At 40.7% G+C, this 25,000-nt stretch overlaps 1 long non-coding RNA gene across 1 annotated transcript; it reads left to right on the top strand.

The window, feature by feature from the left end:
• The first annotated feature begins 19,239 nt into the window (after positions 1-19,239).
• Positions 19,240-22,670, top strand: LOC308360294. Its single transcript, XR_013968512.1, has 3 exons — positions 19,240-19,328; positions 21,759-21,948; positions 22,129-22,670. It is a non-coding gene; the product is annotated as an uncharacterized lncRNA (long non-coding RNA).
• Positions 22,671-25,000: the final 2,330 nt, after the last annotated feature.

Consider the following 25,000-nt stretch of genomic DNA (forward strand, 5'->3'; position numbering starts at 1 on the left):
CTCTCTCTCTCCCTCTCACTCACACACACACGCACACACACACACACACACACACACACACACACACACACACACACACACACACACACACACACACACACACAAACACAAGCACACACTCCAATCTCCACCTCCATTAGCTCATGTACCACCCCCTTGACCCTCTCCTTTCTCTGTTTTGGAACTTTGGAACACACTGTCTCACACACTCACACACATACATGCACACCCATGTTCTCACTGGTGTATTTCTATACCAAATCAAATACACACATAGTGGATTTCAGAAACAAAGTACATTCCCTCTCTCTGATTGCCTGTCTGTCACGTTCTTTGCATAAAAAGTACCGTTCACATGTGGCAAAAAGTTGAGATTCACTGTTCACTGCCATATAGTATAAATTCCATACCTCAATAAACAGCAGTTATGACGGGCAACACAAAATGAAGCCACAGTGCTTTGTTTGATCTGCTTTGTGATTCAAATATGTCAACCTTTCATGGACTGACTGGTCCCAGTCTATCTGTAGTCCTGCACATTAGACTTTGACTTTTCCCACTTATGAGTCATAAGCATATACGAATCTAGAGGACACAGTACCTTTAAAACCAGAAATGTGTCACATTTAACAGAGAAAAACGGATTTAGGCCACTTCGTCCCTATCTGCAGTCTGGACATTCTTTACTAATATAAGCCCCGAGGTTTTTTTTATCCACAGACTCGGCGCTGATTATAAGTGTAACACTGCCCTCTGCTGGCAGAATGTCATAGCCCTTGTAACTGCAGTGACGAGACCAACACTACTTCCACTGCTACAGGTTTCACTCAAGACCTCTATGGTCTGAACAGATGCTGGGTTTATTACTGCTGGATTGTACCAGCGAAATGGAAGGATAGCCTAACAGGCAGGTAAGAACTAGTATTCAATGAGAGGAGGAGCGCACGATGCGAGTCGACTCACTTGGTGAATGAGACGCGCATTGCATGCGATCTGAGGCGTAGCGCACGAAGAGAGTCGCTCGAGGCGCATTGCGTGCGCACATTGCCTAATAAACGTGGTTGACTTTTATTAAAGCTCGAAAGAAAAATAAAATTCACAATGCAATTTATTTCAATGTGATTTATTTCTTAAAAAAGACTTTACAAGATCAACATCACAATGACTAATGGTGCAACAGTGTCTTCAAGAACTGTCCGTCGAAAACTGGGAGAAGAAGGTTTTTGGCAGAATAGCAGCAAAGAAACATTACTGAAAGAGAACAATTGAGTGTAACGCCTGAATTTTGCAAAAGAACACAAGAAATGGACAAAGAAAGATTGGTTTAAGTGTTGTGTACTGATGAGTCCAGGTTTGAATAGTTTGGCAACAAGCAAAGCGTGGATGTTCCACGAAGTGAGGGGGAGAGATGTAAAAATTAGTGTGTCTTGCCAACAGTTTACAAGGAGGGGGTAGTATTATAGTGTGAGGTGCAATTTAAGCCTCAGGAACAGGTGACTTTGGCTAAATTGATGGCATCATGGATACAAAAGTATACCACAACATTCTGGTGAGGCACAGAGTTCCTTCTTGGAGACATCTTATTGAGCCTGGATTTATTTTCCAAGAGGACAATGACCCTAAACATTATTTTAACTATTGCCGGATCTACTGGCGGCAAGGAATCTGCTGGAACATTGAAAATGATGGACCGGCCCTCTCAAAGTCTGGACTTCAAACCCATCAAGCAAATTCGGGGCAAGTTGGAAAATAAACTCGACAGATCTATTGGAAATTCCAAGGAAAGCCTTTGGCTTGAGTTGCAGAAGGCATGGGATAACATTTGTGTTGAAGTTCTCAAGAAATATATTGACTCTATGCCAGAGAGATGTGCTGCTGTAATTGCTGCAAAAGGTGGGCGTACCACATATTAAATAATAAAAGTGGATAAAAACAGTAGGACTCACTTCATCTGATATTTGTTGTGCTCAGAACAGCCATCTGCATGTTTCATGAACATTATGAAATTAAATCATGTTTTGGAGGCAAAAAAAAGGTATTCATTCTCAGATCTGTCAGGTGTTCTAATAATTTTGGCCACCACTGTATATCTTATCATGCCTCTTACCTCATTCATAACTTCTATTGCTACCTTCACATGTGCTTACTCCTGCATCAGCCCTTTGCATCTACCTATATCATATCTGCACTAATGACCAACTATTGCTGCCAATGTTACTACTGCTCATACCCCATATATCTTGTACTGTCATATCTGTACTGTATAGGTACATCCCATCTATTTATTTTATATTACCACTATAGAATATAGAATAGCCTACTCTGAACTCTTGCTATCTGTACTTCTGGTAAGAACCCGTTGTCTCAGTACTTGCACTCTGTGCAATGACAATAAAGTTGAATCTAATCTAATTAATCTAATCTAATCTAATTTTTTGACCTCTTGATTTTTGGGGAAGTTCATGTGTAAAGCTGACCACAACCCCCTGTGTGCGCCAGTGTTGTCAATCACATGTGCGCGCGCAACATTTGCGTCATGTTATCATTGTCAACTTGTGGGAGTTGTATTGTTTAACGGTGAGTTCTTTGGTAGATTAAATTGTAAACTTTAAATACAAATGCTAGTACAACTTATATACATTATCTGTAAGGTTGTCAGTGTGCAGTGGTAATGTAAGTTGGATTCGTTTTCGTTTTTTCCGTGGAAATAAATGACAATGCTTGACCATATAGCTATTTGATTTGTCTCTTTAAAGAAATAAATGACAATGCTTGACCGTGTAGCTATTTGTTTTGTCTCTTTAAAAAAATAAATGACATTGCTTGACCGTGTAGCTATTTGTTTTGTCTGTGAGAAAGAGTAAGAGCTTTAATAAGAGTCTCAACCACGTTTATAGTAGCCTAGGCTATGTGCGCCGTGTCAACCACGTTTATTAGGCAATGCGCAATGCGCCTCGATCGGCCCGCTTCGTGCGCTACGCCTCAGATCGCATGCAATGCGCGTCTCATTCACCAGGTGAGGCGACTCGCATCGTGCGCTCCTCCTCTTAAAGAAATAAATGACATTGCTTGACCGTGTAGCTATTTGTTTTGTCTCTTTAAAAAATAAATGACATTGCTTGAGCGTGTAGCTATTTGTTTTGTCTGTGAGAAAGAGTAAGAGCTTTAATAAGAGTCTCAACCACGTTTATAGTAGGCTATGTGCGCCGTGTCAACCACGTTTATTAGGCAATGCGCAATGCGCCTCGAGCGGCCCGCTTCGTGCGCTACGCCTCAGATCGCATGCAATGCGTGTCTCATTCACCAGATGAGGCGTAGCGCATCGTGCGCTCCTCCTCTTATTGAATACCGGAACTTAGCTCTAACAGGTGCCACATCCATTTGCGCTGTTTTACTCAGAGAACGAAATGTATAAACATCCACATCTCTCGAACCATGGAAATGACGAACCACTAACACTCCTCGGCCAGAGAAAGTATATCCATAAGGCTTTGCGGTGGGAAATAAAACAGACCTTTGTTCACAAACTGGTGGGGTTAGGAGGATAGCTTGCACATAACCTTTAACTTTAGGGCTTTATCATAAATGAAGCGCACCTTTCCCGCCCCCAGCAAGAGTGGTTGAGAGCAAAGCAAAACCGAAACAGTTACAAAACAACATAGATTGTAGGCTACTGTGGATTTTGGTAAGGCCTACAGCACACTCTGAATAGCAGCTGTTCTGGGTTTATTAAACCGTAGAAGGTGAGCCTGCACCATTTGTTCATTGGTTATCGTTCAGTTTTAGGATGCAATTTGAGTGACATGAGAGATGAACATATCATGATTATTTGTTAAAAAAATATGTTCTTTTAGATACATTGCTCCTGGGCTACATCAGACCTTAGTCTATTTTTAATCATGTCCGTTGTCATTAGCCTATTATTCGTATCTTGCGGTTATGGAAATATGATTTGCGATGATTTTCCTTTTACTTAGATACAACAAGTTTTCGCATGTATATCATGTTTCTGCTTTGCAAAATGTTATGTTATTGTGTTTATTTGTGAGTCAAACCGCCAAACAGGAGGCCGCGGTGCCCGCGTAATACAGCAATATCTAGCCTATTCGGTAACACATTTATTTCAGTGCTTAGATGTTTGGCTGATTACAGAAACTGAAGTTGTGCTAATTAAGTGGTACACAACTCATGAAAACATTCAATTCGGAGAGCACCAGTGTTGAAGTACTGGAGTTCAAGATTCGGACTTCGTAATCGGATTCAAGCATTGACTGCAGTCGGGCATGGAAGTTGGAGATGGGGTTGCTGAGCAAAATGTGAAAGTTACACTGACATAAACTGGATTTAGGAAGAGACAATACCGAATACGGATAAAATTTGCGTTTTATAAACTGTTTCTGCTGTAAAGCTGACAGTGTTCACCCCTGTCATCTTATCTCCGCACAACCCCGACTGATCAACCCAAATCATCTGACCTGATCATGGACTATGCCTAATAGGTCTAATATTACGTTGGAACACTATACAATTTCACAACAGAATACAGCACAATAATGTGTAGGTAGTTAATTTAGCTTCCGCCATGAACGTCAAGCGAATATCTAAGCTACCTTCACCCGTCGTCGTCAATCCATCACACACCTGACACCAAATGAATAGGGTCTAAAGCAGTGGTTGAGACAGACTGTGCATAGCCTTAAACTGCAATCAGGCGGCCACAAGAAACCAAGGGAAAGAAGTAGTAATTGCATCAAGGGGTATTTTCTGCAATTGTACATTTTTAATACTCAAAAAATCAACCGCTGATGAAATTGACATAGATCCATCAAACATGGTTTATTGTCTATAACTCTACGATAAAAAGACATAAATAGATTGGCAGGGCTGATCCCAATGCTCCCCTGTACCTTGCCCTGTAGTTAAAAACTCTTTGCCTGTCGGATCTCGACAGAGTGAAAAGGTCTCATCTGCCACAGACACATGTGAGACACAGTGCTGATCTCTTCCATACATAAGTCACTGAGCTGTGTGTACAAACAAATCTTGCCCGTGGCATGTGGCTGTGGTCCCAAACGCTCTGCACATGGCAGCAGTGCATCTTGTGGCAGGGTCCCATCACCGAGCGCCTGGCCGAAGATGGAGTTAGCCAGAGCACCACCATCGCTTGTGTCCCCACAGCTGCCCATATCCACTACCCGGAACTGGGCCAGTACTGGGCATCTACTACTGCTAGGAGCACAACGGAGTGAGTCCCCTTGTAGTTGCAGAACAGGGACCTCAAGCTGTCAGGGGTCCTGATTACAACATGGTTTCCATCGATGGACCCAAGAAAGTTAAAGACAATGGAGGATGTCACTGGCGATGCTTTGCCAATCCTTAGTGGTGGAGACTGGCATGAACTCCTGTGCCAAGGAGTCCCATATCGCCCTGGCGACCTCACCAACAATCCTTTCCACGGTGCTCACTCCCAAATGATAGCTGAACGCTGGCGCGGTAGGAGAACCCAGTGGCCAAGAATCTGTTAAAAAAGAACAAAAATAGGCAAAATAAACGAGCAAAACACAACCAGCCGATGAATAGCTGGTAAATACATGTCCACTCTTTTGGAAATACAAGATACATTCAAAAACGTGTGGCCCCACTTTTGACAACAGACTGTCAAACTGGTCCCTGTCCAGACTGAAATAATATCCAATAGATATTCTTGAATAAGCCTATAGTGGGTCTAAATGCCTGTATGTCTATTTGAGACATGTCTGACTGTAATTTCTATGTTTTCTCCTATCTACTAAGATGGTTAGGGTATTTTTCATTGGCATTGGATTTGCCGAGAGGTATCTTGAAGGGATCAAGGTCGATCTCCAAAGACGACTTTGGGTGACTGAAGTCGGAGATGAAGTGGAATGTGATGTCATTGTGGCCCTCTGTCCAATCGTCTCTCGAGCTGGAACAGATGTTGAGGCTGCACTGAGTGCGATTCCAAGTGGGTTAATCATCCTGTTTCCATATAAAAATGCTCTACAATGTTCTAGCATAGAATGCTCAAATTCTCAAAATGTTTTAACTGTGGTATCGTAACGCGACCTATTATCCCGCGGGCCACCAAAAAATCCGCTTAACAAATATGTTTTTATCAATATAAATATGGTTTAATGAATCAACCTTACATATTTCAGAAGTGACAGGTGTGTAGAACATGCACGAAGTCTTGTTTGACTCTCAGCAGGAACATTTCTTAACGTATTTTCCGATTTGTTTTGTACAGTCGCGAAATGGCAACAAAGTTGGCGACGACCTATTATCCGCATTGATGTAAAATGCCGTTGGGAATCAAGCTCAACAAGAAAAAGAATTTACACCGAACGTCGCGAAATCAAAATTCTACTATTTGTATCAGGCTGGTTTGTACATGCAGTATTACAACACTATCTTATACACTTCAATACGCTGTATATGTGCCATTTTTGCTACAAAGCTAATTTAAATACCCTTTTTGAGCAGGGACTTATGTTTTCCGAAATCTGCGATCCTGGATGACACCGAAATCAATATTAAGTAACGTGTACCAGCTCTTGCGGGATAATAGGTCGTGCGGGATAATAGGTCGGGCTACGATAGTGCCAGTAATGATAAGGCTTTAGGCTACATTTTCATCTGTAAACTAATGGACACATAAATATAGTTCATAGTAGCACAATTAACTGGTTTAACTTGTGTTTTATTTATTTTGATTGTAACATGGTCAAAATGTCTTTTATACCTTTAAGGCTCAAAGCCTATACTTCTTATGGTGCTTCATCGCACTACCGACCCGGATGACATAATACCCAACACCCAGAAGTATATCGGAGGGAGGGGAATAACGGTGGACCTGCTTTTCAATGAGGAAGAAGGACTACTATCTGGCAGAAGAAATGAGAACTCCAAGGGAATGGCTGCAGAATACCTCAACCATTATGAAACACGTAGCCCTAGATACAGTGATAGCTCTTCAAATGCCACACGTTTGCCTATAGGCAATATTGTGGTCGCTTTTCTGTTTATTTCACTTGCCTTTTTATTCGTTCTTGTTGTTCTGCTATTACGTGGAACAGTTTTTAACTAATATTACGGTTGGCTAACTCAATCAAGATCAAATGATTTGTTTTTCCTAGGATATTATAGGATATACATAGGCTACACTACTATTACTACAAAACATTTGCATTAGCCCAATTAAATTTGATGGGCTGTCAGAACCCTAAGCTTAAAACAAAAATTGGGCTTAAATGCCAGAAGTGTTTTGTTTAGTCATATATTGGCAATACCAACATGTTTTATTTAAAAAAAAAAAAAAAAAAAAGGTGTAGAGCAATCAGCAGTAAGATTTACAAATGGCATGTGATTAAAGAGTACATTGTTTATTAGTTGTAATTACTCAACTTCTTGCATCCTCAAACTGCCCATCATCTATAACCTTTTAGCCTTAGTTATTTAATAAGTTATAGGCTAGGCTACTGCTGGGAAAGGTGGACAAATGATGTGAACCGAACATAACATTATACTTCAGTGATCAATCAATCAATCAATGTTTCAGGACACTTATTTCAATAGGCTACTTACTAAGCTCTATTCAGACATGTTCACTATTCAGAGGCTGTTCATCACTTGAAATTACATTAGATTATCTAATCTCTATTTCATATAGGGAACTACTGATCTTCCATATAGGCTCACTCAATCCACATAGTCACAAAACAGGACAGACTGTCATCAAAGTGCTTCTTCAATGACACTTGACAGCAGAAGTAGATAGAATTAAAGAGATGGCAAGTTGGTGTTGGTTTTTCTGTCCCCACACTTGTTTATTTTCTGTAATAAAACTCCAAACAGACGTGAGTTCTGCACAATTCCTACAAATACAAAAATAAATAAAAACTTTGAACAAACATGAACAAAACGGGACAAAACTTAAACCCCCGGGGGAAATATGTGAAAAAAACAGACCTTTGTTCACAACTGGAAGGGTTAGGCTACACTTGCACATAACCTTTAGCATTTAGGGTTTTGTCATAAATGGAGCGCACTTTGAGTTTCCCTAGCAAAAGTGGTTGAGAGCAAAAGAGAAACTAAAACAGTTACAGAACAAAACAGATTGTACTGTGGATTTTGGTTAGGCCTACATCACACTCTGAATAGCAGTTATTCTGGGTTTATTAAACCTTAAAAGGTAGGCCTTCGCCATTTGTTTTTTGGTTGTCGTTCAGTTTGGGGATGTTATTTGAGTGTCATGAGAGAGGAACACATCATGATTGTTTGTTTAAAATATGTTCTTTTAGATACATTTACGCTGGGCTACATCATACCGTAGTCTACGTCTAATCATAGGCTATCCGTTGTCATTTTCAAGCGTACCTTGCGGTTATGGAAATATGATTCGATAAAGTATAGCCTACACTGGCATATTTTTCAAACGGGATATAGGAGGAGACAATACCGTTACGGATATAGTTTGATGTTGCGTTACATGTTTCTTCTGTAAACCTGACAGTGTTTGCTCCTCTCCGGACACGGGAGATGGGCTGTCTGAGCGAAATATGGGTGGATAAGGTACACTGACAAAGTTTTCAAACGGGATATAAGAGGAGCTACCGTGTATTTGATGTTGCGTAAACAGTTTCTTCTGTTAAGCTGACAGTCTTCGCTCTTCTCATCTTCTCCCACACATCTCCGCACAACCCCGACCGATCAACCCGATTTTGCCATTTACATAGATACAAGAGTAGGCCTACGTTTTTGCATGTATTATCATGTTTCTGTTTTGCAAAATGTTATGTTGCTGTTGCACTTCCAAATAGATGCCCATCGTGACCTTAGCGCATCTGTCTGATATTTACAGCTCATAAAACTGCTCTTCCATTTCTCACTTCCCTTCACTTTCTCCCTTTCGTCCCGGCTCTCCCCTACATAATTCTGTAAGTGTGAGTGCATTTTCTCAATGTAGTTTCTAAGCAGAACACCGCAGAGGTGAATGAACAGCAATCAATCACAACATAATTCCACATTAGGCCTCCATCACCTGGACAGGCCTACAGTGATTCACCTCTCTCTCATAGGGTTAGGTTCAGCCTATCTGTTCAGGCTTAATGTAGGCCTACATAAAGTTAACAATCCAATAGATATTCCTGAATTAGCCCATAGTGGGCCTAAATATCTGACTGTAATTTCTATTTCTCCTGTCTATTAAGATGGTTAAGGTATTTTTCAAGGTCATTGGATATGCCGAGAGGTATCTTGACGAGATCAAGGCCTATCTCCAAAGACGACTTTGGGTGACTGAAGTCGGAGATGAAGTGGAATGTGATGTCATTGTGACCCTCTGTACAATCGTCTCTCGAGCTGGAACTGATGTTGAGGCTGCACTGAGTGCGATTCCAAGTGGGTTAATCATCCTGTTTCCATTTAAAAATGCTCTATAGAATGCTCAAATTCTAAAAATATTTTTACTGTGGTAGTGCCAGTAATAAAGAGGCTTTAGGCTTATTTTTCCTCTGTGAACTAATGGACACATACATAGTAGCACAATTCACTGGTTTAACTTGTGTTTAATTTATTTTGACTGTAACATTATCAAAATGTCTTTTTTAACCTTTAAGGCTCAAAGCCTACACTTCTCATGGTGCTTCATCGCACATTTGACCCGGAAGAAATAGTACCCAACACCCAGAAGTATGCAGAAGGGAGAGGAATGACGCTGGACCTGCTTTTCAATGAGGAACAAGGACTACTTTCTTGCAGAAGAAATGAGAACTCTAAGATATCGGCTGATAATTTCCTCAGCCAATATCAAACTGCCAATTCTGAAGGCAATGCTGGCTTTTTAAGTGACATACGTTCGATTATAATGATTGTGTCTATTTCAGTTGCATTCATTGATTCTGCTTTTGCACTGCATTTTGTTGTCAGTAATGCATTTTGTTGTCTCAGTACTTGTACTCTGTCTCAGTACTTGTACATTGTCTTAGTACTTGGACTCTGTGCAATGACAAAACATCTGAATCTAATCTAATTGGCAGGCACATTTTTAAATAATATTCCTCTAAGCTAACTCAGTCAAGATCAATTGATTGTTTTCCCTAGGCTATTTACATAGACTACACTACAGTTGAAACATGAGCATAAGTCAACTGAAATCTAAAAGGCTATCAGAACCCTAAACCTTTAGGAAAATTGGGCCTCGGTCTTAAATGCTAGGAGTGTTTTGTCAAGTCATATATTGGCAACACCAACATGTGTTATTTGAAAACATTAAAAAGATGAAGAGTAATCAGCAGTATGACTTATAAGTGTCAATTGATTTAAGAGTAAATTGTAGTTTATTAGTTGTAATTACTCAACTTCCTTGCATCCTCAAACTGCCCATCATCTCTAACCGTTTAGCCATTTTATTTAGCTATTTGTTAAGTTATAGGCTAGGCTACTGCTGGGAAAGGTGGACAATGTGAACAGTCCATAACAAAATACTTCAGTGATCAATCAATCAATCAATGTTTCAGGACACTTATTTCAATACTTACTAAGCTTTATTCAGACATTTTCACTATTCAGAGGGTGTTCATCACTTGAAATGACCTAAGATTATCAAGTCTCTATTTCATATAGGAAACTACTGATCTTCCATATAGGCTCACTCAATCCACATCATAGTCACAAAACAGAACAGACTGTCATCAAAGTGCTTCTTCCATGACACTTTGTTAGCAGAAGTACATAGAATTAAAGACATGGCAAGTTGGTGTTGGTTTTTCTGTCCCCACACTTGTTTATTTTCTGTAATAAAACTCCAAACAGACCTGAGTTCTGCACAATTCCTACAAATAAAAAAATAAATAACATAAACTTTGAACATTTTACAATGTCAGCCTCCCCAGCCTCCCCCACCCCACCTTTCCAAAAAAATTGTGACGTACTTTACTGTTCGTCCTTTACTGTTGTCAAGTTCTTGAAAAGTGCTTACCAAGTTCTTCTCAAGTTTAAAGGATGATGCAAGACTGTGTGTATGGACGATTTGAGTAGAAGATTGAGTAGCCTACACGCTTTGTGTTCGGTTGATCGAGTGACTGATTTTTTTCAACTCTTACATAAGGCCTCCACAGTTTGGGATAGGCTCTAAAAATTGTGAACAAACTTCTGATCACAGGACAAAACTAAACCCCTGGGGAATAGATGAAAAAAAACCAGACCTTTGTTTACACTGGAGGGGTTAGGCTACACCTGCACATAACCTTTAGCATTAGGGTTTTGTCATAAATGGAGCGCACTTTGAGTTTCCCTAGCAAAAGTGGTTGAGGGCAAGAGAGAAACTAAAAGTCACACAACAAAACAGATTGTAGCCTACTGTGGATTTTGGTTAGGCCTGCATCAAGCAGTTGTTCTGGGTTTATTAAACCGTAAAAGGTAGGCCTGCGCCATTTGTTTTTTGGTTATTGTTCAGTTTGGGGATGTTATTTGAGTGTCATGAGAGATGAACATATAATGATTGATTGTTTTAAAATATGATCTTTTAGATAAATTGCTGCTGGGCTACGTCACACCTTAGTCTATCCGTTGCCATCTTCAAGCGTAGGCTACCTTGCGGTTTTGAAAATATGATTCGCGATGCTTTTCCTTTTACTTAGATACAGTAAGTTTTCGCATGTAGCCTATATCATGTTTCTATATTGCAAAATGTAATTTAATTGTGTTTATTGTGAGTCAAACCGTTGCACTTCAAAACAAACGGTGCACGCGTAATCTACAGCAATATTACACACACTTATTACACACACTTATTTCAGTGCTTAGCTGTTTGGCTGATAACAGAAACGGTCGTGAATAGTGCTAATTAAGCGGTACACAACTCATGAAAAAAAAACATTTAGTTCTGAGCGCACCAGTTCAAGACTCGGACTTCGGAATCGGATTCCAGCATTGACTGCAGTCGGACACGGGAGATGGGCTGTCTGAGCGAAACATGGGTGGATAAGGTACACTGACAAAGTTTTCAAACGGGATATAAGAGGAGCTACCGTGTATTTTATGTTGCGTAAACAGTTTATTCTGTTAAGCTGACAGTCTTCGCTCTTCTCATCTTCTCCCACACATCTCCGCACAACCCCGACCGATCAACCCGAATCATCTGACCGGCTCATGGACTATGCCTATTAAGTTTAATATCACGTTCGAACAATATGAACAATTTCACAACAGAATACAGCAGAATAATGTGTAGGTAGTCATCACAGTTCCAACTACGCCGTGAACGCCATCAAACGTGTTTATTGCGGTTATGGAAATATGATGCGTGAAGATTTGACCATTTACATAGATACAACAGTACGTTTTTGCATGTATATCATGTTGCTGTTGCACTTCCAAATCCAGTAGATGCCCATCGTGACCATAGCGCATCTGTCTTAGGTTATCTATATCCCCTTACCTGATACGGCCAGAGATATTTAAAGTTCATAAAACCGCTCTTCCATTTCTCACTTCCACGAATCACAGTATCAACATAGATAATTATGCTTTCATTTAGAATATCTGGGGGTTCTGCATTGGTGGGGACACTAGTAACATGTGTTACTCCTCCCTCCATAGACATTCGCCATTATAGCCTATTTTGTATTCTGTGTAAAGAAGCATGCAACAAGAAAGTCTGGGATTGTCAGAAGCACTAAATGCGCCACAGAATAAATACGAAGTTAATTCTTTACATAAAAACAATACTTTAATACTCAAAAAATCAACCGCTGATGAAATGTACATAGATCCGCCAAACATGGTTAATCGTCTATAACTCTATGATAAATTGACATAAAAGGTAGGTGCTCAGCAAATCCCAATGATTCCTCTGTACCCTGCTCGTGTCGGCCTGTAGTTAAAAACTCTGCCTGCCAGAGAGACTAGATCCTGAACAAGGTTTGGATGACATCCCGACGGAGTGGAAAGGTCTCATCTGCCAAAGACAAAAGTGGGACATAGGGCCGATCTCTTCTGTACATATGTCACTGAGCTGTGTGTACAAACAAACCTGGCCCGTGGCATGTGGCTGGGTCCCAAACGCTCTGCACTTGGCAGCAGAGCACCTTGTGGCAGATTCCCATCACCGAGCGCCTGGCCGAAGATGGAGTTAGCCAGAGCACCACCATCGCTTGTCTTCCCACAGCTGCCCATATCCACTACCCGGAACTGGGCCATTACTGGGCATCTACTGCTAGGAGCACAACGGAGTGAGTCCCCTTGTAGTTGTAGAACAGGGACCACGAGTTGCCAGGGTTCCTGATTACAACATGTTTTCCATCGATGGACAGGAAGTTCCACCGATAGAGGATGTCACTGGCGATGCTTTGCTAGTCCTCAGTGGTGGAGACTGGCATAAACTCCTGTGCCAAGGAGTCCCATACGGCCCTGGCGACCTCACCAACAATCCTTGCCATGGTGCTCACTCTCACATGATAGCTGAAAGCTGGTGCGGTAGGAGTAACCAGTGGCCAGGAATCTGTAAAAAAAAAAGAAAAAAAATAGGCAAAATGACAAGCAAAACACAAAGCTTTAGACAATATTACCAGCCGATAAATAGCTGGTAAATACATGTCCAGACTTTTGAAAATACAAGATTAATTGAAAATTCGTGGCCCCACTTTGAACAACAGACTGTCAAACTGGTCCTTGTCCACACTTAAATAATATTCAAAAGATATTCTTGAATTAGCCTAAAGTGGGCCTTAAAGGCACCCAGTGCAACTTTCGAGGCTTAAAAATAAACATTCAATTTCTAGTCTTTTTTACACGTAGTAAGTTTCAATAACTCCATACCATTACATACCGACATTCAAGCAGCAAAGATGAGACGTCGTTGTGTGGTGAGAACTGATAGAAAATCGATAACAACAACAATCGCCGCCATTTTCCTTATTTTTGTAACCTACAATAAATAAAGCAGGCTTCCAGTCAATGGAAAAATGGCTTCTCCCCACCGGCGATTGTTGTTGTTTACGATTTTCTATCAGTTCTCACCACACAACGACGTCTCATCTTTGCTCCTTGAATGTCGATATGTAATGGTATGGAGTTATTGAAACTTACTACGTGTAAAAAAGACTAGAAATTGAATGTTTATTTTTCATTGAATGTTTACATAAAGTTGCACTGGGTGCCTTTAATGCCTATATGTCTATCTGAAACTGTGATTTCTATGTGTTCTCCTATCTAGTAAGATGGTTAAGGTATTTTACATTGGCATTGGATATGCCGAGAGGTTTTTTGAAGAGATCAAGGCCGATCTCCAAAGACGACTTAGTGTGACTGAAGTCGGAGATGAAGTGGAATGTGACGTCATCGTGGCCCTCTGTCCAATTGTCTCTCGAGCTGGAACAGATGTTGAGGCTGCACTGAGTGCGATTCCAAGTGGGTTAATCATCCTGTTTCTATATAGAAATGCTCTAGAAATCTTTTTTCAAAATCTGATTATATTTTAACTGTGGCAGTGCCAGTAATGAAGAGGCTTTAGGCTACATTTTCATCTGTAAACTAATGGACACATAAATATAGTTTATAGTAGCACAATTTACTGGTTTAACTTGTGTTTTATTCATTTTGATTGTAATATGCTCAAAATGTCTTTACACTGTTTAGTCTCAAAGCCTTCACTTCTCATGGTGTTTCATCGCACATTCGACCCGGATGAAATAATACCCAACACCCAGAAGTATGTCGAAGGGAGGGGAATAACGGTGGACCTGCTTTTTAATGAGGAAGAAGGACTACTATCTTGCAGAAGAAATGAGAACTCCAAGGGAACGGCTGCAGAATACCTCAACAAGTATGCCCCTGGCCCTACATACATCGGTAGGCTGTTAAATGCCGTACCTACATGCATCGGTAGGATGTTATATGCCGTACCTACATGCATCGGTAGGCTGTTAAATGCCATACGTTTGCATAAAGGGCTGGTTGCGGGCCTTGTGTTTTTTACAGGTGTAGTCATTGTTTGTGTTTGGACATTGTCAAAAAAAAGGCTATCAGAACCCTAAACGTTTTGTTAAGTCATATATTGGCAACACCAACATGTGATATTTGAAAACATTAAAAAGAGTTGTCAGCAGTATGACTTACAAGTGTCAATTGATTTAAGATTAAATTGTAGTTTATTAGTTGTAATTACTCAACTTCCTTGCATCTTCTTTAACCTTTTAATCATTTTATTTATCTATTTATTAAGTTATAGGCTATGCTACTGCTGGGAAAGGTGGACAAATCATGTGAACAGTCCATAACAAAATACTTCAGTGTTCAATCAATGCTTTGTGTCCACACTTATTTCAGTAGGCTACCTACTAAGCTCTATTCAGACAGTTTCACTTTTCAGAGGCTGATCATCACTTGAAATGACTTAAGATTATCTAGTCTTGATTTCATATAGGAAACTACTGATCTTTCATGTAGGCCCACTCAATCCACACGGTCACAAAACGGGACAGCCTGTCATCAAAGTGCTTCTTCCATGACACTTTGACAGCAGAAGTAAATAGAATTAAAGACATAGTAAGTTGGTGTTGGTTTTTCTGTCCCCACACTGGTTTATTTTCTGTAATAAAACTCCAAACAGACGTGAGTTCTGCACAGAACATGAACTTTGAACAAACATGAACAAGACTCAAAGCATAGCAGCTAAAACAATTATGTTTTTTTTTTACAATGTCAGTAATCCAGTATGACGGCGTATTACTCAGCAACTCTCTTTATGAAAATAAATACATTTCACCTTCTCGGAACAATATGCAATCCAAGCAGCCACCACAAAGAACCCAGGTGTAGGTGTGTGTGTGTGTGTGTGTATGTGTGCGCGCGTTCGCAGTGGCACGACAAGACACACGTGTCAAGCTTAGTTGGACCTTATTACAGTGCATGAAATGCCCTGTATTGTTATTCCTAGGCATTTTCTTCTTCTTCTTCTTATTCTTCTTACCTTTTTCTGCGATTAATTCAGCTCGAACCGCTTAACGTAGAAACTTCATTCAAACTTTGTCGCGTAGGTCTTGTAAAGGACACTTATGCTATGTATTTTTCACTTTTCTAAACTTTATACTTGTTAAGTTATTAAAGAAAAACGAATCTAAATTTTCCCATTGACTTACATTGGGCCATTATGACATCATAATAGGGTAATTAAACTGGCTTGCACCTGTGCTTCACTGACACCTGCGGCAAGCCTCCAAGGGTCCTCTTCTCTCTGTACCTCTCCATTCAACTGTATAACTAGGAATATTAATAGACACCTTCCATACTGTACTTTTTTTCTCTCTCTCCTTCTTTCTCTCCATCACTCTCACTCTACTTTCTCTCACACTCGATCTCTCTGCTTCACTCTTTTTCTCTCTTTTTCTCCTTCTTTCAATATTTTCACTCTCTCTTTACTGTCTTTATCCAGAGCCACTCTTGTTCACTCTTCTTTCCTTACTTTGTTTCTTCCTCTCTTCTTTCCTTTCTTCTTTCCTTCTTTCTGCTCTTCTTTACTTTCTTCTTTCCTTCTTCCACTCTTCTTTCCTTTCTTCTTCCCTTCTTCCACTCTTCTTATCTTTTTCTTTTCTTCTTTCCTTGTTTCACTCTTCTTTCTTTTCTTCCTATCTTCTTCGGCTCTTCTTCCCTTCTTCCACTCTTCTTCTCTTTCTTCACTCTTCTTTCCTTTCTTCTTTCCTTCTTCCACTCTAATTTCCTTTCTTCACTCTTCTTTCCTTTCTTCTTCCCTTCTTCCACTCTTCTTTCTTTCTTCCACTCTTCTTTCCTTTCTTCACTCTTCTTTCCTTTCTTCTTTCCTTCTTCCACTCTTCTTTCCTTCTTTTACTGTTTTTCCTTTCTTCCTTCCTTCTTTCACTTTTCTTTTCTTTTATTCGTTCTTTTTTTAACTTTTGCATTTCATGCACTGGTATTTCCTTCAAGAAATGCATTTTCTAGTTTATTTATTTATTGTGTAAAAGTGAAAAATTAAACTCCGTTTCACACCACAGCCACAGCCAGGGGCGGAGTGGGACACAAAAATCCACCGGGACAATTCTGACTGCACCGGCCCACCACCGGCCCACAACGTGCCCAAAACTGGCCCAACCCGCATCCCCTCCACCTCCTATATATCAACTACAGAAACAAATGGGCGGCTTTTGATCATTATTGTTAGATTTAGTGTTGATGTGTGGGTGACCGTGACAGACATGGCAGTGACAGTGACAGTGTATTTGTATATGTACATTTATTTAAAAACGGAACAAATCGCGTCCGGTATTGGCTCAAATGTTATGCTAATTTGCAACCATGTGTCCTGTCAACTCACTCGCATCTAGTTGACGGCTGGTTGAATAAATCCGTAATTCTTGTACATTTTGATGCACTTTCCTCCAGCATCCGCCTCTTTTTCAGTCTGGCCTTTTTGCCCCCTCCTTTCTCCTTTCTCTTATGTCCCTCCATCAGGTCTCCTTCACCTGCTCTCTCTCCCTGATAGCCGCTAATTTATCTCCCTAGGTTCACTTGATAAAGGCAGAACGATACGCATTTCCCATGAGGCTTTGCCGACCATTCTACATTCAACAAAAAAACGAATTAAATCGCTGGCCAGTTTATATTTGTGGTCATGAAAGCAGTGGCGGCTCCTGAAAAAATTATCAGGGGGGGCAATTTTTTTGATAATGATTAAGGCGACCTATTCAGTAGGTACATTAAGTTATCCGATTTACTCATACAGCAAAACCTTTTTGTCCACTATTGGCAGCAACCAACAGTAATATCTCCCCTCTTTCTACATAGCTAGAGTAGCAAGATACAAATGGAACGCTATGGAAGAAAGTTACATTCAGGAGCCTTCATAAGCAAACATGATGTGGCTCCACATTAAATGATCCCACTTTTTCATTATCCACACGTCTCAAATGTTGTATGATGTAACCTAGCTGAACAGGACACATGATATGTCCACTATCAACATAAAGAAGGGGGCAACTTACGTCAAAACCAACGATATTTGTTGACTGATCTTGAAAGTATTGGCTTACAAAAGCAAAATAAGTCATCACATAAAACATTATTTAAAGTTAGTTCACACTGTGAAACCTATGAAAAGTGACAGTGGTATATAGATACAGACCGCGTTAGCCACTTCACGACCGCGATTTTCTTTTGTTCCAATTTCCCTCCCTTTGTAGAAAACTGTTGAATGGATACTTTTGGTCTAGGGTTTTTTGGTCAATTTATCTTCAATATTACGCTGACTAAAAAGAAGTTTCTGTCAAAGAGCGGATGAGTTGTTGTGCTGAACAGGTGCCATCTTTCTTTCTTTCTTGACATGCCTTTGTCGAAGCTGTGTGACGTCCTCATTGCATTTTACCATAGGCTTTTGCGTCGCTTATTTATGACTAGACTTGGAGGGGCGAGCCCTCCTGGAAGCCATAGAGAATGCATTGAGAGCTCTGTTTTGTGAAAAAAACGCATTTAACATGGGAGTCAATGGGAGAGGTCTGGGGCGATTTTCATTTCGTCCAAGATCGCCCTGAAGGGGCGGGGCCATTTGAATCACGACTCTAGGCTGACTGAATGACTGTTACCTGATTCGACAAAGACGTACAGAGGCATATCAGACGGTCTAGTGGTAGAATCCGACAGAAAAAAATATGAAATTTACATTTACATGTAGTCGTGCAATTGAATTTATACATCAGGAATTATAATTTTTTTATTTTTTTATTTTCTTCCTTTTCCCATAGGCAGTGCGTCGCCCCAATCGCCCTTATGGACGAGCCGCCACTGCATGAAAGTAATGGAGCGTCTGAATAAAAATAATTACATCAATATAGGAGGCTAAACAAAAATCAGAAGGTTGGATTAATGGGAGTGAGTTTGACACACACCATAGGTGTGATGTACAGAGACAAATAGTGCTATAGATAATGGTTGGACTTCTTAACTGTTTAACTTTCGGAGAACTTAGAGAGTTTTACGGGACTATGATTTGACGTACATGTAAACACGATGGGCCGCTCATGAATTTGACACATCGGCTGCGAAGACCGGTCTGCAGGCTGGTTCTCGAGAGATTATCTCGAGAGATTTACCGGCTGACCGGGAAAAATCCCGGTGCTCCCGATGGCTACTCCGCCCCTGGCCACAGCCATTTGCTGTGCACTGAGCGCACTTTGAGTTTCCCTAGCAGGAGTGGTTGAGAGCAAATCAAAAGTGAAACCAACAGTTGTGTTATGGATTTTGGTTAGGCCAACGTCACATTCTGAACAACACACACTGAACGAAGGAATAAACCGTTAAAGGTAGGCATGCGCATTTGTTTTTGGTTATCATTCAGGTTTGGGATGTTATCTGAGTGCCATGAGAGATGAACATATTATGATTTCTTGTTTAAAGTATGTTATTTTAGATAGAGTAGTGCTCGTCTACACCACCATGTCCGATTGTCTTGTCATCGTCAAATGTATCTTTCGGTTACGGAAATAGGCCTATGATTCGCTATGATTTTCCTTTAACTTAGATACAACTGTCGTTTTTTTAATATATTCGGTAACACACTTATTTCAGTGCTAAGATGTTTGGCTGATACCTGAAACCGTCGTGAAAAGTCCAAAATACGCATCAAATAACTCATAAGTACAATAAGCTGTGAGAGAACTGGAGTTCAAGATTCGGGCTTCGGACTCGGATTCCAGCATTGACTGCAGTAGGACACGGACGTTGTGGATGAGGTGGCTGAGCGATAAATGGGTGTAAGGTACACTGACATTTTATTCAAACAAAATAAAGGATGAGACAATACTGTTTAAACGTCTATAGTTTGATGTTGCTTTGCATAAATTGTTCGCTCCTCTCATCTTCTCTCTCACATTCCCGCCCCCACCCTCCTTTTGCGTCTGTAGTCCTAGACAGCATAGTATGCAGCGATGGCTAGAATGTTGACATGAATGTAAAGAGTTGTAAACGGTATTATTTACCACCTGACACTAAATGAGTGGGGCCTAAACCAGTGGCAGTGGTTGAGACAGACTGTGCACAACCTTATACTGCCATCAGGAGGCCAGAGGAAACTGAGGGAAACAAGTAGCACATTTATCAAGGTTTATTTTATGCAATTGTACTATTAGGGGACAGCCGGGACAAAAGTCATTTACAGTTAAAATTGTGAAAACACCAATATTGTACAACTTATCATGATATGATGCACGATGACTTTTACTTAGATACAACAGTAAGTATTTGCATGTATATCATGTTTCTATCTTGCAAAATGTTATGTAATTATGTTTATTTGTGAGTCAAACCAGTGCACTTCCAAACAGATGCCCATTGTGACCTTTTCTTCATATGTTATCTAAATCCCCTGATACGCCGAAAGACACTTACAGCTCATAAAAAAGCTCTTCCATGTCTCACTTCCACGAATCACAGTATAAACATAGATATTCATGCACTTATTTGGAATATACTGTATATATTTGGAATAACAGGTGTTACTCGTCCCTCCATAGACATAAGCCCTTATATATCCTATCCTGTATTTCGTGTAAACAAGCATGCTACAAGAACGTCTGGGATTGTCAGAAGCACTAAATGCTCTACAGAATTAACATGAAGTTAAATCTTTACATGAAAACAATTCTTTAATACACAAAAAATCCACCGCTAATGAAATGTACATAGATCCATCAAACTTGGTTTATCATTATAACTCTATGATAAAAGGTAGGTGTTAAGCAGATAGATGAAAGTTAAAACTCCCTATGTTTTGACTCTCGGATGTTTGTCCATCATCGTTGTAATCTGAGACCACAGGAGTGTTAAGTGGCCAACACGGTTGACGGATTGGTCATTGTGTGCGCAAAGGGTGATTTCAACACAGCGCAAAAAACTTTAATGGCCCCGTTTGTGAGTTTCTGCAGTCTTCAACCAAACCGATAGGTGTCGTTGCAGTGAAAAGTACCATCTTAAAATCTGTCAAAGTAAACCTCAGTAGACTGAGTCGTCAGGGGTCCTAATCAAAACATGTTTGCTAACGATGGACCCAAGAAGGCTCAAGACAATGGAGGATGTCACTGGCGATGCTTTGCCAATCCTCAGTGGTGGAGACTGGCATGAACTCTTGTGCCAAGGAGTCCCATATCGCCCTGGCGACCTCACCAACAATCCTTGCCATGGTGCTCACTCTCACATGATAGCTAAAAGCTGGTGCGGTAGGAGTAACCAGTGGCCAAGAATCTGGAGCTCAGCCAGACGCTGATAATTGATGTCCTGCCTTGCAATAATTTGCGGCCCCACTTTTGATAACAGACTGTCAAACTGGTCCCTGTCCAGACTGAAATATCTCTGGAACCTGAGAGGGTTGCACAAGAGCATAGTTTACATCTTGCATCAATCATCATTTCGGCCTAAATGTGGGTGACTGATAAGTGTCAGTGTATTTGCTCCATGTAGTTTCTAAACAGAAAACAGCAAAGCTGAATGAACAGTTATCACAACAGAATTACACATTAGGCCTCCATCACCTGGACAGGCCTACACTGATGTGTATCTCTCATAGGGTACGGGTTAGCCGATATGTTCAGGTTTAATTGTAGGCCTACATGAAGTTAATAGTCACCAATGGATATTCTTGAATTAGCCTATAGTAGGCCTAAATGCCTATGTGTCTATTTGAGACATGCCTGACTGTAATTTCTATTTCTTCTGTCTAATTTCTCCTGTCTTCTTAGATGGTTAAGGTATTTTTCAAGGGCATTGGATATGCGGAGAGGTATCTTGAAGAGATCAAGGCCGATCTCCAAAGACGACTTTGTGTGACTCAGGGCGGAAATGAAGTGGAATGTGATGTCATCTTGGTCCTCTGTCCAATCGTCTCTCGAGCTGGAACGGATGTTGAGGCTGCACTGAGTGCGATTCCAAGTGGGTCATCCTGTTTCCATATAAAAATGCTCTAGAAATCTTTTTTTCAAATTATGATAATTTTAACTGTGGCAGTGCACCTAAATATATTTATAGTTTATAGTAGCACAATTAACTGTTTTAACTTTCGTTTATTCATTTTGATTGTAATATGCTCAAAATGTCTTTTATACCTTTAAGGCTCAAAGCCTAAACTTCTCATGGTGTTTCATCGCACATTCGACAAGGATGAAATAGTACCCAACACCCAGAAGTATGTCGAAGGGAGGGGAATAACGCTGGACCTGCTTTTCAATGAGGAACAAGGAATACTTTCTTGCCCAAGAAATGAGAACTCTAAGAAATCGGCTGCAGAATACCTCAGCCAATTTGAAACACTTAGCCCTACATACATGGCTAGGTTTAAAAATGCCATACTTTCGCATAAATGGCTGGTTGCGGGCTCTGTGTTGATTATAGTTGCAGTTGTAGTCATTGTTTGTGTTTTGGAATCACCCGTAGAAATTGAGCATAATCCACCTGGAAACATAACAACACAACTGGACAACTTGACAAAAGCATCTGCTACAGATGAAATGAAATGAAATCTGATAGGCAATCAGAACCCTAAACCTTTGGGAAAATCCCTAAGCTTAAAATGAGAATTGGTCTTAAATGCTGGAAGTGTTTTGTTAAGTCATATATTGGCAACACCAACATGTGTTATTTGAAAACATTAAAAAGATGAAGAGTAATAAGCAGTATGATTTACAAGTGTCATTTGATTTAAGAGTACATTGTAGTTTATTAGTTGTAATTACTCATCTTCTTCCATCCTCAAACTGCCCATCATCTCTAACCTTTAAGCCATTTTATTTAGTTATTTATTAAGTTATAGGCTAGGCTACTGCTGGGAAAGGTGGACAAATCATGTGAACCGAACATAACAAAATACTTCAGTGTTCAATCAATGCTTTGTGTCCACACTTATTTCAGTAGGCTACTAACTAAGCTCTATTCAGACATGTTCACTATTCAGAGGCTGTTCTAACATTGAAATGACCTAAGATTATCAAAAGTGCTTCTTCCATGACACTTTGTCAGCAGAAGTAGATAGAATTAAAGACATGGCAAGTTGGTGTTGGTGTTTCGGTCCCCACACTTTTTTATTTTCTGTATTAAAACTCCAAACAGACCTGAGTTCTGCACAGAGCGCTGCATGGCCACGTCAATCTCCCTGTAGCGAAGGGCGATAGTAGTCCCCCCCGGACTTGAATCGGGGTGCCAAACCTGCACTCTGACCGCAACTCCAAAAAGCCAGGCTCAATGGTATGGCAGTCAGAGCACATACTCATGTGTAGTGACGGCACTTCAAGCACACAGGCATTCCTTACACATCCACCAACCGTCCTTCTCCCATCTCAGGGCACCCCCCACACAAGTGCTTCACCCATCTATGTGGTCCCCTTACACAGGGACCAACCCAGCTGGGGGTCCCTAATGCGGTTTTACGGGCACGCCTCTGATGACCAGCCACCCACTCCGACGCCACTCTGTCACACACCCAATCTGGTATTTCATGGTGTGCAACAAAAATCTCAAATCCAAAAACAAAACATTAACTGAACAAAACACTAGCAGCTACAAAAATGGGTCTGAGTCTGTAGGGAGTTGCTGGTGGGGGAATGAAGCTTCACAAAACGTCAGGTGTTGAAAAGTTCCTTTCTTGAGGCTTCAAAAGCCCTCTAGGGACACCTGCTGGTCAATGGAAATACAGTGTAGGCAAGATTCTCGGGACAGTGAATTTGTCCAATACATGGTGTGCCTTCAACAATAACATGCATACAAATGTGTGATGAAACAATGAATTGTTTAATTTTAAGTATGTTTGCTCAATGAACTTCCATAATGAAATTGAAACCGTCCATTTAAGCCAGCCATCAGCCTTTATTTCATACAAATAGTGAATCTTGGACCTTTAACCACATTCATTGGACGGTGGCACAGCAGGTGTCGTCACTCAATAAGTTCTTCCCAAATTTAAAGGATGGTGCAAGGCCGTGTGGGTAGACGATTTGTGTGTACGGTTGATCAAGTGACAGATTTTTCTGAGGAGAAACAACGCTCAAGTACATCCTTGACAGTTTGTGAGGGTAGGGTCTACTTAGTGCTCTTAAATCTGTTTTCCTGCCCTTAATTCTTGCATGGAAAAGCACAGGGAGAAAACCAGAGACAGGTGAACACTAGCAGGGGTGTGGGAAAGTCAACCAAATGGAACAATGCCGTTTTGGAATGTTGTTTGAGGCAAAATCAAACAACCAGTGACGGGGGCGGTCTTTCCTACAGGTAGGTATAGGCAGTCGCCTAGGGCGCTGTCATGGCAAAAGGTGTCCGGGCACCGAAAGGGCCCGGGCAACGTCATAATGGCTTTCGAACGACTCTTGAGTGACAGTTACTATACCAACGCTAGCATTGCGTAACACGGACATTACGTAACCCGGAGGCCTTTTGGTTATCAGTCATTGAGTCTCAAGAGTCGTTCGTAAGCCATCAGCTACTTTTTAGTTGCTTAATATTGTGTCTAAACAGACATTACGTAACCCGGACGCCTTTTGGCTATCAGTCAATGAGTCTCAAGAGTCGTTCCAAAGCCATCAGCTTTTAGGATCCTGCCAACTACGCCAAAATGTTGTGCCATGCAACAATTCTCATATCACAGGATCTAGATCCTCCCAGGTCACAGACAACACAGAGAATCAGAAATGATTTATATAAACGTTTATTTACCACAGGAACACAGGACTGTAGGCACAGAGCTGCTGTATAAAGAAACCCACTAGAGAACAAGCATAAATCCCACTAATGACCAGCCATTGTCTGATATGGAGCCATGAATTTACAATCTGGCGCCCTGACAGTCATTTTTCAAAAGGTTTTCTTATAAATGTTCTCATCAGGGATGGATATTTAATGATATTGAGGATCTTATTAGTTTAATTTGTGTACCATACCCTTGGAGGTGCAGGGTTTAGACAGGAAGTGAGCAGGTCTTAGATCAGAAGTGGGTGTGACT

The sequence above is a fragment of the Sprattus sprattus genome, assembly GCF_963457725.1.
Source record: "Sprattus sprattus genome assembly, chromosome: 2".
NCBI lineage: Eukaryota > Metazoa > Chordata > Actinopteri > Clupeiformes > Clupeidae > Sprattus > Sprattus sprattus.